An 11,044-nucleotide genomic window follows, 5' to 3' on the forward strand; every position below is an offset into this window, starting at 1 on the left:
AAACCGGGCAGGGGTCGGATTCCCCCTCCCCCCCCGCCCACACCCCGGAGATCCCCGGGGTTGGCCCCTCCGTGTGGACGGGCCTGGCGGGGTTACACCGGGTTAAGAGAGGCAGTGGGTCCGACCGTCTGTCAATTTCACTCCTTGCTCCTGGTCAGTGTCACCCCGTCTCTGGTCAATTTCCCCCGCCATTGCCCAGAGGGGAGGGGGTTTCTCTGCGCCGGGAGAGCCCGTGTGTCCCCTCTGTCCCAGGTTCCCCAGGGTGTGGGGGGCTGTGGATCCCGCGTGGGCTATGCAGGCACACACACGTGTGTGGCGTGGTCAATAGCCGGGCTGTGAATCTTTTTGTACCCCCAGTAGGAATCCTCTCCCCCTTTTTTATTTCTTGCTAACTGGGGAACTGGTCGATCCCACGGGTTTATTTCCCCACGCGTGTATCCGCAGCCCCTTGGCTGGTGGCTCTGGGGCGGGGTGTGTGTGTGTGTCAGGAGGTGTTGCTAGGCGTGCTAGGCGTCTTGCCCAAACTACATGATCCTGCTCCCCCTGCAAGGCTGGGGTGTAAATAGAATTGGCACCTGTCAGACGGATCCACCCACTCCTAGACCACCACGGGGCTCTGATCCCGGTTATTTTGGGGTGCGGGGGGGCGAGGTCCGAGTCAGTGTCACCCCCTTGCCTCCCATCACCTTGACCCGCCGCATCCCGTAACAAGCGAGCGCCCTAATGGTAGTTTCTCCCAGCGCAGATTCCCTCCCTCGTGGCATCTGCCCGCCGCCCCACTTCTCCTCCCCAAACCCGGGGCTCATTCGGATTAATTAAACTGCCGGAATAAATGTCTGCCCGCGATCAATGCCCGAAGGCGTAAAACTCGTCATAAACCCCAGGTCTAGTTCTTAACAGGCTTCTTCCTTCCTGCCTAGTTCCTGCTTGAGCCGGGGTAATGTGCCCCGTGTGGTCGCTTCATTCGGATCAAAATGCAGTCACAAAGTGTCTGAGTTTGGGGGGGATATACGCTGTTCCAGCTTGGGGAGGAAACCCGCTGAGCCAGGAGGGGTTGGTTTAGGTTTAGCTTCGGTTGTGGGGGTTAGTTGTTGGGGTTTAGAGTTTAAAGGGGTCTGGTTTTTAAATTTGGGGGGGGAGGGGAAGAGTTTTGGCAGGGTCAGTGTTTAGATTGTTAGGGGTTTTGTGTTTGGGGTTTTTTTAGTTCTTTGGTTTGGGGGTGTTTTTAGTGTTTGGGTTTTAGTGGGGGTTGCTTGGGGTTTCTAGCTCAGCATCTTGAGTGGTTTTGAATTCCTGGTTTGTGGGGGGAGTAGATATCAGGGAGTTTTAGATCCTATATTTCAGGAGGGTTTAGATTTCAGAGGGTTTCAGATCCCAGATTTCAGGGCTTTGTAGTTCCTAGATTTGGGAGGGGGGGTATATTTCGGGGGGGGGGGTTTAGTTCCTTTATTTCAGGGATTTGTGTTTGGGGGTTTTTAGTTCCTGGATTTTAGGGGTTTGTAGATATCTAGGAACTGAATAACAAACACCCTAAACACTAAAACCCTAAAAATCTAGGACCTAAAACCCCCTGAATTTGGAGTTTGTGTTGAGGGGGTTTAAAGTCCTAGGTTTCAGAGTTGTGGAGATTTCAGGGGTTTTTTTTAGCATTCACTGTTTTTCAAGACTAGGATTTCAGGGTTTTCTAAGTCTTCAGGATTTTCCAGTTCTTAGATCTCAGGGTTTTAGTGTCTGGGATAGGGCATTTAGATCCCAGATTTGGGGGGGGGGGGGGGGGGGGGTTAGATTTCGGGATTTTCTGACATCTAGAAGGTAAACCCCCCATAACACTTAAAAAAACAAACAAAAAACCCAATCCAAAATATGTGTACACACAAACCCTGAAATCTAAGAATTGAAAAACCATCAACACCAAACCCCATGAAATCTAGGGACTAGAAAACCCTGCATATGAAACCCCCTGAAAACAAGGACTGTTGATTCCTAAATTTGAAGGCTGTTGAGATTTCAGGATTTTTTTTAGTGCCTTGGGTTTTTTAGCTGTTAGATTTCAGGGTGTTCGAGTGCCTGGGGGGTTTAGCTCTTAGATTTAAGGGTGTTTTTATATTTGGGGTTTTGAGGTCTTACATTTCAAGGTTTTTCAGTATTTGGGGTTTTTAGATGTTAGATTTTAGGTGGGGTTAGTGCCTACAGGTTTTAGCTCATAAATTTCAGGGGCTTTTCTAATTCCTGGGTGTTTTTTTAGCTCTTAGATTTCAGGGTGTTTTAGTGTTTGGGGCTTTTAGCTCTTAGATTTCATGAGAGCTTTTTTGTTCGTTGTTTTTATTTTTTAGCACCTGGGCTTTTTAGCTCTTAATTTTCAAGGTGTTTTGGTGCTTCAGGTTTTTTAGCTCTTAGATTTCAGGGTGCTTTAGTATTTGGGGGTTTTAGCTCCTTTTCAGGTATTTCTTAGTGCCTGAGGTTTTTAGCATGTGAGGATTTTAGTGTTTGGGGGTGGTAATTCTCAGCTCTCAGGGTGTTTTAGATGTTAATATTGTTTAGTCTGTAGTGTTTAGAGATTTTTTAAGATTTTAGGGGAAGTCTGTGGGGGGGCTTGTTTCTGGGGGATAGCTTTTAGGGCTTTTTTAGTTAATTTCAGGGATTTATTTTCTTTTTATGATACTGGTTTTCTTTAGTGCTGAAGGGATTTGCACTTCAGTCTGTGTCCAGCTGCTTGGTCTTGAGGGTCTTTCTTTAGACTGTCTAGCCCCGACAGTCCAGGAAATATAGGAGGGGCAAAGAGTTTGGTGGGGCAATGGCTTTGATGGGACAGTTGTCCCTGAAGACCTCTCACCCACAAACCTCTTTGCCTCCCCACTACAAATTTTTTTTTTATTTTTTAGTTCTTTAACTCTCTGATTATTCACAATTAATATTTGGCCTGGAGGTTTTGTTTTTAGCTTAACCTCTTTTTTAATTTTAAGTGATTTTTTCCCCCCCAATGTGAATTTGTTCTAGTAAGAGAGTGAGGTTGTTGCTGTGATAGCCCAGGAAGGATGAGAGAAGCAAGGAAGTCTTAGCTGGTCTAATAAAACTTGGTTGCCCTATGTTATCGGGATAGAGTTAGATGAGCTTTCGGATGGAAGATATTCAAATCCTTCCTTCTGGTCCTCTGGGTTGTTTAGTGTGAGGTTTTTCTCTTTTGTTAAGGGTTTAATTTGCTGGTTATTCTTCATTCTTATTCTTATTTTTACCCTTAAGAACTAACAAACTAAAAAGGAGAAACAGCGTTATATCTGTTAAAAAGGGCTCTAAAGGAAGCATTTGATATATATGCATACCTGTTTGGAAATCAAGTGATTGTGCGTGTGTATATGTGTATGCATGCGCGCATGCATATGAATGGAGATCTCTGTGTGTTGGATATATGCATGTGCATGGATGTGTGCATGTGTGTATGTGCATGCATGGATGTGTGTGTGTGTGCACACCTGTGTGTCGATATGTGTGTATGCCTGTGTGTGTGTATATGCACGGCTATATGCATGTATGTGTGTGGATGTGTGTGTCCATGTGTATATGCAAGTCTATATGCACGTGTGTGTATGCATGGCTATGTGTGTGTGTGGATATGTGTGTATGTAAACATTGGAAAAGGGTATTTTAGAACAGATTTGTATATGAGGGAAACGCTTCTTTTAGAACAAGTTTGTATAAAAAGGGTATTTTAGAAGAGAAAAAGTGTATTTTAGAGCAGGTTTGTATACAGATAGAAGTATTTTAGAACAAGTGTATATATGGGGAAAAGCGCTTTTTAGAAGATATAAAACCATCTTAACAATAAACTCTTATATGAAACCCTTTCAGAAAAAAATAAACTTTTCCCCTATGAAAACATGTTATAAAACCAGTTTTGAACAGGAAAAATCCATTATGAAAATAACCTTTGTAAGAGACAAATACATTACAACAAACTTTTCGGTAAAGAAAACATGTTTTTCCTATTAAAAAGTGCATGTAACCTGTTTTCATAGTAAAAACTTCATTGTAACATTTTTTTTTAATTAAAAAGTACATCTAATATGCTTTCATAATAAAAAAGGTTTTTTTGGAACATAATTTTCTATTAAAAAGTGGATTTTTGTAACATATGCTAGAAAAATAAACTTAAATATGAAAACAGGTTATAAAATGAACTTTTTAATAAGAAAAGCATGGTACAAAAATACATTATTTTTTGTAATGTTTTTCTGGTAAAGTGCATTTTTAACGCTTTCTTATTAAGAAAGATGTTTTTGTATCATGGTCTTATAACATATTTTCCCATTACGAAGTTTTTTGTACCATGTTTTTCTATTACATTTTAGCATGAAAACACATTATAAAATGAACTTAATAAGAAAAATCTTGTTAGAAAAATAAATTTTAATAGGAAAACAATGTTACAAAAAGCTTTTAATAATGACACGTTTTTCCTATTAAAAAATGCATTTTAAAACCAGTTTTCATGGTTAAAACGTTTTTTGTAACATGGTTTTCTATTAAAAAGGTTTTCTGGAACAGATTTTTTCTATTAAAAAGTTCCTTTTTATAACGTTTTCATAATAAAAAGGTTTTTTGGAATACATTTTTCTGTTAAAAAGTGTATTTTTGGAATATGGTTTTTCCTATAAAAAGTGCATTTCATAACTTGTTCTCAAAGTGCACTTTTTAATATGAAAATATGTTATAAAATGTACTTTTTAATAAAAAAATACACAGTACAAAAATACACATTTTGGTAATGTTTTTCTGTTAAAGTGTATTTTTGTAATAAGTTTTTCTGTTAAAGTTGATTCCTCTAACATTGTTTTTCTTGTGAAAATGTCATTTAAAAACCTGTTTTTCTATCAAAAAGTTTTGTGTAACATGCTTTTTTATTATAACATGTTTTCATACCAAAAAGTAATAGGAAAAACTTGTTACACAAAACTTTTTATAGGAAAACAGGTTATAAAATACTCTTGTTCATAGGAATAACCATGTTAGAAAAATCAAACTTTTAATAGAAAAACATCACAAAAAAGTTTGTAATAATGAAAACATGATTTTCCTGTTAAAAAGGGCCTTTTATAACCTGTTTTAATAGGAAAAACAGGTTATAAAAGGCCCTTTTTAATAGGAAAAATATGTTTTCATTATTAAATGCTTGTTTGTATCATGTTTGTCTATGGAAAAGGTCATTTTCCTAATATGTTTGCTTTTTCTATGAAAAAGGTGCTTTTTATAACCTGTTTTCACACTAAAAAGTACAGTAATAGGGAAAAAAAGTTCCAAAAAACTTTTAAATAGGAAACTATATTATAAAATGCACTTTTTAATAGAAAAAAAATTTTTAAAAACCCACTTTTTTTATAGGAAAATTCTGAAAAATAGACCTTTTGATAGGAAAAACATGTTACAAAAATCACCTTTTTTATACAAAAATGTTCTAAAAAGAAATTAGTATTTTTCCAATTTATTTTTTAGCTTCTAGGGTTTTGATTTGAGGTTGATTTTTAGCCTCAGGGTTTTTTACTTTTTCTTTTATGTCCACTTGCCTCAAACTTCTACAGCTACTGAAAACCCCTCAACTTTGACACCTGCCTTGGTCCTTGCTGGTCAAAAACATAGACTCCATTTTGGGGCTCTTTAGTCTCATTCCAAGGTGTTTTCCAATTCCCTTTCCTGAGGGAAAAAACCCCCAAAAACTGAAACAAATTTACCCCCACCCCCCAAAACAAAACAACTTAATTCCTCTCAAAATCAGGATTCTCTTGGGCATAAACCCCCCATATTCTTTGTCTACAGAAAGATCCACTCCACTGGTTAGATTTCCACCCTCAGTGAGGCCCTGAAAAGGTTATTAATGGGATTTTAATGGCACTGTGTTGGACTTTGGCTGTCGCTTCTTCTGCCGGGATCCTTTCTAGTGCCTGACTCTGGCAGGATGGAGGTCCCATGTCTTGTAGGTTGGGGGGCGGGGGGCATCTTTAATGAAACCAAATGTGGATCCCAGCCTGGCCCAGTTAGAACACAAGTGATTTCTCAGTGCAAGATTCCCATTGTTGGGTGGGGAGAATATTTTAAAGGCCTCCAAAGAACTAATAAAAATCCAGTGCTTTTTGGGGGTGAGAAACCCCTGATTTTTGATGTGTTTCTGGATGGTGGCAGAATGGATGCCACCATCTGGATGTCTTGTCTTTCTCCAGACAGCAGAGAACAGGTCTTGGACAGCTCTTGGCTTGAATGTGAGATTATTTGGTCCAGATGGGTCTCCCCCCAACTTCTGAAAGTTAATTAGAAGATGGTCAGCTGCTGAATCCCAGCTTCTCAGGCTTTGGTAGCTGCCGTGATGGATGGGCTGTAGTGGATTTGGATGGAGACTTCTCTATTTTTTTAATTTATTTTCTTTTTGCTTCTTTATCATCTCATTATAAATCTAAGCTCACCCACTCTGGGAGATGGGGGTGAGGAGAATTTAATTAATTACAAAGGAGAAACAAGTCCCTGTTAGAGTGGAGCTGCTTTAATGGGATCTGGGCTGGGGATCAAGGTAGGGGCAGTGACCACAAGAAAAGGGATCCAGCCTCTACTGAGGCTGGGGGGTCAGAAGAGGGGCCTTGTGGGCTGGACCTGGCAATGAAGGTTAAATTAATAACCTGGGCAGGGCTTCTTAGAGGTGCTAATAGGTACCTTCCGGCAGGGCTGTAGCTTAGCACAGATTTGTATGTGTCATTTGCATATTAATCTATATTAATTGGAGGTTGTCTGTCCACAGTGTAGATATGTATGGGAAACACCCAACTATATTTGGCTATGAGATGCAGACAAAATACAGTGCGATGTAATGCATAGCATATATTGCATTGATTATGTTAGGCCATAATGTATAACAAATATTGAATTAATTACAAAATGAATTAATTACATAATTTAATTACATAATGATATAATGCATGGCATATATGGCATTAATGACCTAGTGTAATAATTATAGCACATTACATTATGTCATAAAGTATAACATATAGTGTATTGATTACATTATAACTATAACACATTGAATTCATTCAATAATGCCATAATGTATGACATAACCTAATTAAGGCAGTGTGCTATAATTATATTGTATTAAGTGATGTCATAATTATAACATAATGTAATTAATATAATAGACCATATATGCTGTATATACATACAGTTATCCATAGACGTGTCTTTGCACACACACATAGAGGAGTGAATGTGTCAGCATTATTTATAAAGGTATAAAACACCCTCATCTGCAAACCTTGCGTTCACAGTGTGTGCGCCTGAGTTGGGGGGAGGTGTATTTTACAAGGGGGTCTGTACCAGTTTGCTTTGCTTAGTTTGTTATACATAGAAGAAGTTATCCACAGAAGCATGTGTTTTATGCTCTCTATCCTCTGTGTAGTGATCTATTATATACATGTGTATACATATACACGTGTGTATATATATGTATGTGTGTGTGTATAGATATATATACACATATATGTTTGTGTATATAAATGCATGTGAGTACATATATATATATCGCACCCATACACATGCTGTATATAAAACCTATATACATACCTCCTGCCTTGGGTACAAACATGCATATATGAATCTTTATATATGCTTCTCTGCATATATGAAGATATACTTTGCATACCTGAAGATGCAGATCCCAGTACATCCTTTGTGTATGTGAAACTATGCTTTGTATATCCATCCTTTACATATACACGTGTGAAGTATGGAAATGAATGTAGCTTAATGCATTTCAGTGATGTCTAAAGTGTTATCTACAGAGTGTGTGTGTGTTTGTGTGTGTGTGTGTGTGATTTTCCCAAGTGCAAGCATGGGGCGGTGGGAGCAAAATGACTACACACGTGTAAGGCTTGATATATACAGAGCATGTAGAGGCATGATCTATGTTACTAGTGTTGAGAGAGGCCATGTCAGTCTGAAGACAGGCAGGAGGCTGAGGGGAGCTTGCACCTTGTAAATTAGCTTGAGCAGAAACTGGGATACCTCTGAGCTCTCTGGTCACCTCTGAGCTCTGCTGTGTGTATCAAACAGGGATACGCTTCTCCATGCGTGTGGTGTGATTTGCAATTTGCCCAAGGGAGTGTGAGGCAGGGTGAAGCCAGGCTGATCAAGAAAGGGAATGTATTTTACAACCATAATGGATGGAGAGGAGAGAGATGAGCCATAGGGCGATACGTGTCCTTCATCTGGCTGTGATGGTTCTGCCAGCAAGAGCGTGCATGTTTTATCTGTATGGTGGTGCATATACATATATAATGATACATATTCATATATGCACATATGTGTATGTACATGTGTACACACACACATGCCTATATATCTATGCATATACACACGTAAGCTAATATATATAATAGCAGCTGTCAACTACCTGAAGGGTAGTTATGAAGAGGATGGAGCTGGACTGATCCCACTGATGGCAGATGACAGAACAAGGAGCAATGGTCTCAAGTTACAGCAAGGGAAATTGAAGTTAGATACTAGGAAAAACTTTCTCACTAGGAGGGTAGTAAAACAGGTTCCCTGGAGAGGTGGTAGAAATTCCATCCCTAGTGGTTTTGACCCGGCTAGACAAAGTCTTGGTGGAGATGATCTAGTTGGGGCTGGTCCTGCTTTGAGCAGAAGTTGGACTACATGTGACCTCTTGAGTTCCCTTCCAACCCTCATTTTCTATGATTCTATGTGTATATTCAGTGCATATGCATATATCATGGTGCATATGCATGTGTATGCCTGTGTATGTATATAGTAATGCCTAAGCATATACTACAGTGCACCTGTATATATATTGTATATGCATTGATTATATATTTACACACACACACACCATAGCATGCACACAGGCATCCATTATATGGTGTGTGTGTGTGCATGTATGGATAATACATATATAATAAATTTGATGGATACATAATGGTGCATATGCATGTGTATATGTGTGCATATAATCAAGGCATACACATGTACATGTGTGTACTGATGCATATGCATATACTATGGTGCATAAGTATATTAGTATATACATCAATTATGCACACAGACACTGTATAACCTGATGCATATGCAAATCTATAATCAGTGCCTGGGGGGGTGTATACACACACACACACACACACACACACACACACACACACACACACAGAGAATGTACAGTGGTGCATATGTGTGTGTATATATAATTGTTGCTTATGCATGTAACACAGTACATATACATATATGGAAATTAATACCTAGGCATAAAAAAGAGAGAGATGCGTGGGTTTATACCATACTGTATATGCATATATATATAATGGATGCATAGGCATATATAGGGATGTACCACAGTGCGTATGTGTGTGTATATACATATATATTTGTGTGTGTGTATGTACAAATCGGTGCATAGGCATGTATACAGCTTGATTGTTTATGGGTGTATAATGCAGACACACAGGTGTATTCCCTGTGTATGCATTGGCACAAAATGTGTCTGCTGGCCCCTATACCAGTTGCAAATCCAGTGTGTCGCTGGCAGAGATGCTGCAAGTGCCTGCAGGGGGTATGGGAATGATACCTGTATCCCTAGCAGGGCCTTGGGGTGTGTCTGGGGCAATGAGTCTGTTTGTGATGTCATGGCATGATGTCACAAGATTCCCTCACAACGCCCCTGAAACTATGATGCCACCCAGCCTGCCATGATGTTATGGCTGCTTTATCCCTACTGTTGTATCCTACTCCTGACCCCACCTCATCCCCAGTCTAACCAGGGCATGCCTATTCTCCTGCCTCAGTTTCCCCTCTTGACTCCCTAGGCCCATGCCTGGGTGGCAGGGGAGGTGCTGACTGAGTCATTGAAGCCATTAATTTGTCATTAACGATTAACAACTTGGGCTCTGGACTCTGCCCAGCCCCACAGCCACCTCCCACAAAGCCAGGAATCACTCCAGACTGGAGCTGACCCCTTTCCCCCTTGCTTGGCACCTCCTCCCTGACCCAGCTGGATTCATCAAGCCAGGCCAAAAAATAATCCAAGGACAGTGTTTCTTTCACTGGTGAGGATTAAAAGGGGGTTTCCTTTGGAGGCATGAGCTATCATCCTTAAGAGCCTCTGATTCCTCCCCTAGTTGCCCTTCTACATGCTTCCCCTAATGAACAGACCAAAAGCTGGCTTCATTACAGTTAACACCTGGGAAGTGAAGAGTTTAGCAGGAGCAGGGTAGCTTATGAGCCATGGGATGGAGCTGCCCCCATAATGGATGGCAAAAGAAAAGCCAGTTTAATTAGAGCTGTTAACACCTGGGGAGTGAATTGTTTAGCAGGAATTGGGTAGTTTATGTTTTGGACTGAAGAGCTGAGCAGGCATGAGGTAGCTTAGTCGTGGATTGGAGATGCCCTTCTCCATGTCTCCCTTAATGGGGTGGCAGAAGAAAGGCCAGTTTATTTAGGGTCGTTAATGCCTACGGAGTGAAGAGTTAAGTAGGAATCAGGTAACTTATGAACTTTGGAGTGGAAAGGCCGGACAACTGTATCCACAGCACTGACTTGTGTTAATTGCCACCCCCTTATTTCCCTGCTGGGTTTTTGTGCCCCAATATTACCCCAGATCCTCATAAACTGTCCCTGGGCCTAGCTACTGGCTTGGTTTAACCCCTCCACAGGTTAAACCAGGACAAATCTGTAATGTGTCCAGCCCTGAAGGGGGTTAAATCCAGCCTGATTTGACGGGGGGGTTGGGTGGGGGGGAAGGAGGAGTCTTGAGACGGGAAGACAAAGGCGCCTTCGCTGGCTGCGGGGGTGCGTGAAATTAGGTGGTCACGGCGCCGTGAGCGCCGTTAATTAGCAAGGGGAAATCGGCGCCGATGCGCCTGAGGAACTCAGCATTTCATCAGGCCTTGGTCGCCCACAGCTCCCCCCTCCTGGCTCCCAAATCTATTAGGGTGATGATTGTTGGTTTAATAGGGACTTTGATCCTAGGGGGTATCCTAAGCTTGCGGGGGGGGGGGGG

This window comes from Alligator sinensis, unplaced genomic scaffold, assembly GCF_000455745.1.
Source record: "Alligator sinensis unplaced genomic scaffold, ASM45574v1 scaffold453_1, whole genome shotgun sequence".
Taxonomy (NCBI): domain Eukaryota; kingdom Metazoa; phylum Chordata; order Crocodylia; family Alligatoridae; genus Alligator; species Alligator sinensis.